Source organism: Narcine bancroftii, chromosome 2 (genome assembly GCF_036971445.1).
Source record: "Narcine bancroftii isolate sNarBan1 chromosome 2, sNarBan1.hap1, whole genome shotgun sequence".
Lineage (NCBI taxonomy): Eukaryota > Metazoa > Chordata > Chondrichthyes > Torpediniformes > Narcinidae > Narcine > Narcine bancroftii.
In genome coordinates, this window is record NC_091470.1 from 63,382,867 (window position 1) to 63,391,677 (window position 8,811).

Genomic DNA, 8,811 nt, shown 5'->3' on the forward strand with positions numbered 1-8,811 from the left:
CCCTATCCATCTCTGATGCCACTTTCAGGGAATTACGTACCTGTATTTCCAGATCCTTTTGTTCTAACACACTCCTCAGTGCCCTACCATTTACCATGTATGTCCTTTCTTTGTTTGTCCTTCCAAAGTGCAGCACCTCATACTTGTCTGCATTAAGTTACACCTGCCATTTTTCCACCTATTTTTACAGCTGGTCCAGATCCATTTGCAAGCTTTGAACTTTCCTGGTAACCCCTTTGAAACACTCTTTTGAGTATGGTTAAATATGACCTACCATGCACAAAGCTGCTTTGACAGTCCCTAATCAGTCACTGGCTATCCAAATACTTGTATATCCTATCTGTTAGAATACCTTCCAATAATTTGCCTACTACTGACATCAAACTCACTGTCCTATCATTTCCAGAGTTACTTTTGGAGCCTTTTTTTAAATGGAAAGATGTGAGCTATCCTCCAATCCTCTGGCACCAGTCCCATGGTTAAGGATATTTTAAATATTTCTGCCAGAGCCCCTCAATTTCTATACTAGCCTCCCTCAAGGTTTAAGGGAATAACTTGATAGGCTCTGGGGATTTATCCACCCTTATTTGTTTGTCTACTGAGGCTATATGGGTGGAGCTGAGGAGCAGGAAAGACATAACCACACTCATGGGGTTATATTATAGCCTGCCCAATAGTCTGTCCTGCCTGAGCAAAGCTGTGATATTTTCCCTGATAAGCAACGCCACTCCTTCCCCTTTCATCCCCCTGTTCTATTGTGTCTGAAGCCACAGAAGCCTGGAACATTGAGCTCCCAGTCCTGCCTCCCTTACAACCAAGTTTTACTAATGCCACAATGTCATAATTCCATGTGCCAATCCATGCTCTGCCTTCCTTACAATACTCCTTGTATTGAAATAGATGCACCTGAGAATATTTCTACCACGTACAACCCGTTGACTTCTGAGCTACATGCAATTTACACATCATCTTTTCCCTCCTCTATCTGCTTTGGCTCTGTGGTTCCATTCCAGCTGCAAATCTAGTTTAAACCCGCCCCCCCCAACCCCACCCAGGGCAGCACTAGCAAACCTTCCCACAAGGATATTAGTCCTCCTCCAGTTCAGATGCAAACCTTCTTGACAGAATAGGTCCTATCATCCCTGGAAGAGAGCCCAGTGATCCAGAAACCTGAAGCACTCTCTCCTATACCACATCTTTAGCCATCACCCTTCCTACCCACGTCATGGACTATGACAGCTCACCCTCCCTCCTGAGAATCCCATGAATTTGATCTGAGATATCTTGGACCCTGGCACCAGGGAGACATCATACCATTCTATGAAATTTTAATTTAAAAAGTAAGAACATCTTACAATGTCCTTTAACTATTGGATGATGAAGAACTTTAGTTTTCTGTGTGATCCATAAGCATATGGTCCAATATGATTAGAGGGTCAAGGTTCCTCTGTCTGAGGTCGCAAAAAGGTATTTGCAAAAATTCTGCAAATGCCAATAAATTGTGGGTGATCTGCATCAAAGTTAAAGTCATAATCATTTTTTCACTGTATTGTTCATATATTGCTGTAATAGGCAATTAGGTTTGTGTGGATAGGGTGTGGTTAATTGCAAAGGCTTGCCTGAGGGAGCTCCTACAAATTAAATTAAAAACCTCAGAAAATTTTTTTTTTCTATTTCCTGCTGGTTCAAATGATTAGGTGCATATGCTAATTAATAACTGATTACATAATGTTATTTTGAATCCAAACTGACTAACGTTAAAACAATCATCCTCTCTCCTCAATCTAAAACAGGCTATTTTGCCCCTTCTTGGGGTAACATTATTCATGATTCATTTGATTCCACTTGCTGTAATTGATATGAGAAGTAGATGGTTTTACTGAAGGACGGAATAGTGTTTAATGCCTTAGAGCAACTGCATTCGTATCACTCATTTCCTCACAGAAAGGGACATCAGTGTCGAAAATGTATCCTTCTCAATCCAACTTTTCCTCTTTCAAAAGACAATATCAGTAAGTTAAGGACTTGAATCATTCAAATCAGGTAGTGTGAGAAGAATGGCATTCAATGCAAATCTGTCAGATGTCAACAATAATTTGACTCAATGAAGGGGGCGTGGCAAGATGACGTAGAGTCTAGACATGTAATCTCGACCTCTCTGGCTGGACTTTTAAGTAGCTGGTTTTTAACTCTTTGTTTTCAAGTTTAAACTCTTTAAAATTTTGCTTAAAGTATTGAGGAACTATTATGGCCATTAATGGTAAAAAGATTAAACCTCAAGTGCAGAAGAAGTTACATTTTCGAAGTGCTGAAGATTTGGGGCTTAAACGACTTGTTACAGCTTCAGGTTTAATTTCTTCAGTGTCTAAACCACAAAGACTGCCTGTGGGAGTTGAAAAAAAATGTCTACTACTCACCAAGTGAAGGATGGCGCTGGAATTACCCATTCTCTAGAAGAAGGTGCTTGTTCCCAAGAAGTGGATCCCGACTCTGGAAGCCTTTTGATTTTAATGGAGGGAGCATGCAGGAAGACGACTCCATTGTTTGAAATGCATCAGGAAGCATTTCGACCTGAAGATATCGCTTTCCTTCGTGATTTTGTGTAAAATCAATGAGCTGCGGGGGGAGACCAGTGTCGACCCCTTAAGGAAGTCGAGGTGGGAGTCCAGACCCACAGTAAAACCTCTAAAATGCCTTTTGTTGAGTTGCAGCAGGAGCTGCAGTTACCTGGTTCTGCCACTACGTTAGAGAAAGCAGGGCTGAGCTTTTCTGAGTTACAGCAGTTAAATGCTGTCATTCAACCTTTAATGAATGAAATGGCTCAAATGAATGCTAGTATAAGTTCAGAACTGAATACAGTTAAAGCACGTGTGGAAGCATCTTGTGAAGATTTTTTAAAAATTCATTCTGCTTTTTTGGAATGTATACAGCAAGTGGTTTCTAACACAGAAAAAGTGTTGAATATTGAAAAATCAGCTATAGGATTGGCGAGAACGTGAGAAGGAGTTAGAGAGGAAAATAGACTATTTGGAGAATTAAAGCAGAAGGAATAATGTGAAAATCGTTGGTTTGCCAGAAGGTATGGAAGGACAAGATCCTCTTCGTTTATTTAAAGACCGGATCCGACAGGTACTAGGGCAAGACTTTTTATCTGGAGGCTTGGTACTGGAAAGAGCTCATAGAGCTTTAAGAAGAACACCTTTACCTGGTCAACCACCGAGACCTGTAATAATTCGGTTTGAATTATTTGGACAGAGAAGCAATACTTCGACTAGCAGTGCAAAATGCAAGACAACGACAAACTCCATTATTGATTCAGAATAGCAGAGTTTTTTTAATCCTGGTTTGAGTCAAGAGGTCATTCAACGTCGACGTCAATTTAACCCAGTTAAAGAAGTTTTGTGGCGTAAATGTTATAAGTCTACTTTTCGCTACCCGGCATTGTTGAAGGTGTTTTATGGAGACTATCAATTTCGCTTTTTTTGAGAATGATCATGAAGCAATGATTTTTGCTGATTCATTGCCAGATATAAGAGGACAAAGATGTAGTCCACTATTGTCTCCTAAAGAAAAATCTGGTTGTTCTGGAAATGGAAGAAATGGTAGAAATGGGAAAAACGGGAATGGAAAGAGTCCAACTTATTCTGAAATGGGATCTCCGAGTTTAGAATCTCTTGGACGAATAGAAGAATTTTCTTATTCTTATTTTAGTTTTTATGTTATTATGATATTTTGATGTTATTCATTGTTCAGCTGGGGAGGGAAAGATTTGCTCTCAGTTCTTTACTAGTCATCAGCCACTGGTGGGTGACCCACACCCAATTTTTGTTTAGGGATTACTAAATTTAGTTTTTTGGGAGTGGTATTTTTTTTTAATTTTATTTTCATTTTAGTTAGCTTTTAACTTGTGAATTTTTTCTCCTATTGGAGGGCCTATATACATTGATTTGAGTTTTCATATAAAGATATTATTGGTATTTAGTAATAATAGTAGATATGTCAAAGTTGAGGTTTGCTATTTTTAATGTGTAAGCGAGTTTTGGCGTATATTAAGAAAATGAAAATTGATGTTGCTTTTTTACAAGAAACACATTTGAATGTCAAAGCAAGTATGAAATTAAAGAGGGACTGGGTTGGGCATTTGATTCTTTTTCATTTAATTCCAGGGCTAAAGGTATAGCAATATTGATACATAAGAATTTTTTTTAAAACTTTATTTAAGATTTTATAACATGAATAACATATAGGATTACATTAAAAAAAATTAAGAATAAAATAATAAAATTACAATACAGTATCAGTAATCTAAATAAACTATACCCTCACCAATAATTATTACACATTAATAACCCAACTCAAATTAGTCCAACCCCCCTTTCCCCCCAAAATAAAGAGTGAAGAATTAATAAAGTTAATAATATATGTGAGAAAAAAAAACACTTACAAAAAAAACATAACCGATTAAACTACTAACAAAAAAAGAAGTAATTAATACTAAGATATCAGACTTAAAAAACATATTTAAATCAAACTTAAATGCATATATTTAACAGAGTTAAGATGAAACATATATTTAACTCAAACTTAATATAAAAAATTAGTAAAGTTAGTAAAATTGTCTATCAAAAATTCTTAAACAATAATCAATTCTTTAAAAAAAAATTGTAGCATGAGAAAAAAAAATGTAAAAAATCTTTCTCTATAGAGATAAACCTTCACCAAATATCAACTAACTTCACATCTATCCTCATATTAGTCACATAAACCACCATCTTAAAACAAAATTCAAACCTCATTAAGCATTGTACAATTCAATTTTAGTACTCTTCCACCATTTTTCCCTTTTACTCTTGAATAGTTATCCAATAAAAGCTCCAATACCACATTTAAATATCCCCAATCATTATGTTAAAATTCAGATATCCAAATAATAAAAACACGTCTACAACGAAATCTATATCTTCAACAAATGGAGCATAAACCACAAACAAAATTCAAGCCTCATTAAGAATTGTACAATTCAATTTATAACTTTCACCATTATTCCCTTAGTTCTATAACTAAAATAGCAAAATAATATACACCAGAATTACCACTCCTTTCACCTTAAAGTTAAAGAAAAAATATTAAAAAAAACTTATCCATCCCATTCACATTTAAATTTCAGATATTCCTTATCTACGAATAAACTTTACAAAAAAAACCACATCAATTTTTAGTTTTTTAAACAATCAAATACTTTCTTATGCTTTTTTTTATATTTAAACATAAAAAAAACCCCTTCACTCTTTAATCTAATAATACAAAAAAAAGGAAAAAAAATGGGTAGGAGGTTAAAAATACACCCTCCCGTCTAAACCACGCAATGCGGTAACTCCCAAAAAAAAATGGGTGTGAGATAACTCACATGTAGCAGATGACTTTCAGGAAATAGTGCCTATCCAGTTCTCTCCCCCAACTCTCACTTCATCTTAAACTAACATCATCATTATTTAATATTCCTTTTTTTAAAAAAAAAATCAGAAAAAAAAAGGTCAACTCTTCTTTTAATCACCTCCAACTGCCGAGTCACCATTACAACCATTCCTTCTTGGAGCAGGCTCTTTTCTTCCATCTCTTGTCTCCTTAGAGATCGCGGCCGACTATGTCTCTGTTGAAACTGAGTAATTGGCAGCTCTTGAGCAAATGCTATAGCTTCCTTTGGAGAATCAAAGAACTTCGGTTGGCAACCATCTTGAAAAACCTTCAAAACAGCTGGATATCTAAAGGTTGCCTTGTAACCTTTCTTCCACAACAACTCTTTAGCAGGATTGAATTCCCGTCGTTGGAACATAACTTCTTGACTCAAATCCGCATAGAAGAAAACTTTAATTTTGAATCATCAAGGGTGATTTTCTCTGTTGTGCATTTCTAATAGCCACTCGTAAAATTATTTCTCTGTCGTAATAATTCAAGCAACGAACCAAAACAGGTCTTGGACTTTGACCTGAAATAGGTCTTCTACGCAAGGCTCTGTGAGCACATTCCAGTATTATACCTTCCGGGAAATGTTCTTGACCCAGCACCTGCGGAATCCATTCAGTAAAAAATTTTCTTGGGTCTGGTCCCTCCATACCTTCCGGCAAACCAGTAATCTTTATATTGTTCCGTCTGGATTGGTTTTCCAAATAATCAATCTTTTTCACCAAATTTTTATTTTGAGTTTGTAAGTCTTCGACCGTTTTGGTCACATCAAAAACTTGATCCCGTATTTCGTCTATATCTTCTTCACACAAATTAAATTTATCTCTTAAAAGCTTAAAAGCTCCAAACTCAGCCATCTGCCGCCACTATTTCTCCCGGAAGCTCATTCCACACCGCTACCATTTTTCCATTTATCATTTTTGATTCATCTAGACATGAATCGTTTTCAAGGATTGACTTTTTTTTAAGTATCGGCACATTTACAAGGGAAAATACAACAAGCGGAATATAAAAGTAGGGTGATTTCAGATCATTCTTTGTTATACTTTACATATGCAACCTCTGAGAAAATTCAAGTGGCCTATCGTTGGAAGTTTAATACAATGTTGTTAAAAAATATGGAATTTATTGATTTTTTGAAAAAACAAATTAACTTTTTTTTAAAGAAAATTCTAATTCTGTTCAAAGTAAATTGGTATTATGGTATGCTATGAAAGCTTATTTGAGAGGACAAATAATTAGTTATACTAAAATAAAAAAGAATCGATTAAATCAGAATCTTGAATTAGAGAAACAGATTGATGAGTTAGAAAAGGAATTTCAGAAAGATGCAGAAGATCAGAAAATAGAATTATCTAGGTTGAAATTGGAATATAATACTTTGCAATCCTATCAATTTGAATGTGTAATTAATAGGACTAAACAATGGTACTATGAATGGGGAGAAAAAGAACATAAGGTATTGGCATGGCAATTAAAGAAAGAACAGGTTTCGAGGACTATTAATGGTGTTAGACGGAATTCTCTTATCACTTGTAAACCTCGTGAGATTAATGATGAATTTTGTTCATTTTATAAAAAGTTATATACACCTGAAGAAAAACAAGAAACTGGATCGATTGATCTTTTTTTTTTAATCACAGTTGAATTTACCGATATTAGAGGATGCAGACATACAGGAGTTGGAAGAACCATTTACTGATTCAGAAATTAAAATGGCTATGATGGAAATGCCGAATGGTAAATCACCTGATGAGGATGGATTTTTGGTTGAATTTTATAAAATCTTTTATGATGATTTTTCTACAGTGTTTGGGGATGTATTACATCAAGTTGGAGAACATTATGAATTACCTGAGTCTTGTTCTAGTGCTTTAATTAAAGTAATCCCAAAAAAAGATAGAGATCCTTTGAAAGTATCTGCATATAGACCAATTTCATTGTTAAATGTAGCTAAAATATTAGCGAATAGATTGGCTAAATTTTTACCTAAGTTGATTCATATGGATCAAAAAGGTTTTATAAAGAATAGATATGCTTCAGATAATATTTTGCGCATGATTAGTTTGATTAATAAATTTTGACAATCTTTAGATCACCCGATGGTGATATCTTTAGATGCAGAAAAGCATTTGATAGAGTTGAATGGAATTTTTTGTTTAAAGTTCTGGAGAAATTTAAGTTTGGTCCTTTTTTTATTGGTTGGATTAAGGCTTTATATAGTAAACCGGTAGCTAGAGTATTGACGAACGGCTTGATTTCGGAACCTTTTAAATTGACTCGATCAACTCGTCAAGGTTATCCTTTATCACCAGCTTTGTTTGCATTAATGATTGAACCTTTAGCACAGCTGATAATACAAAATACACAGATACAAGGTATGAAAATTTTAGATGAGGAGTATAAAATTAATTTATTTGCTGATGATGTATTGGTGTATTTAACAAACCCAGCTCAGTCACTTTGCACTTGAAGGAATGTTTAATACAATATGAATGTCTTTCTGGATATAAAGTTAATTGGGAAAAAAGTGAAATATTACCAGTAAGTGAAGGAGATTATTCAGTTTATAAGAATATTATTAATTTGAAATGGACTGATTGAATTAAATATTTGGGTATAATTTTGAATGTTAATTATCAATCTTTATATAAATTAAATTATGTTCCGTTAATAAAAAAATTAAAACTGATTTAATTAAATGGAAAGATTTACCTATTAATTTATTGGGTAGGATAAATACAATTAAGATGAATTTCGAGAACAAAGGTGGAGGGAGAAAAGAGATATGGTATCAAGGTATTGTGTATGAATGCACGGAATGTAAGGAATAAAATGGATGAGCTTCAGGCACAAATGGCAATGGGAGGTTATGATATTGTCGGAGTAACAGAGACATGGCTGCGGGAAGGGCAGGATTGGGAAATAAATGTTCCAGGGTACACGTCCTATAGAAAAGACAGAAAGTTAGGAAGAGGAGGTGGGGTAGCTCTGTTGGTAAGAAATGAAATTCAGGCGTTTGAAAGGAAAGACATTGAAACAGGTGGGGTAGAGTCTGTTTGGATAGAATTAAGAAATTGTAAAGGCATGAGGACCATAATGAGGGTCATTTACAGGCCTCCGAAAAGTAGCTTCGATATCAGTAGAAGTATAACCAGGAATTAAGAGTGGCATGTCAAAGTGGTAGCAATACAGTAGTTATGGGGGACTTTAACATGAAGGTGGACTGGGATAATCAGACGGGGGCAGGAGCACAAGAGACTGGGTTTATTGAATGTCTACGAGATACTTTCTTAGAGCAGCTAGTGGAGGAACCTACCAGGGCGAAGTCGATTCTGGACTTGGTGC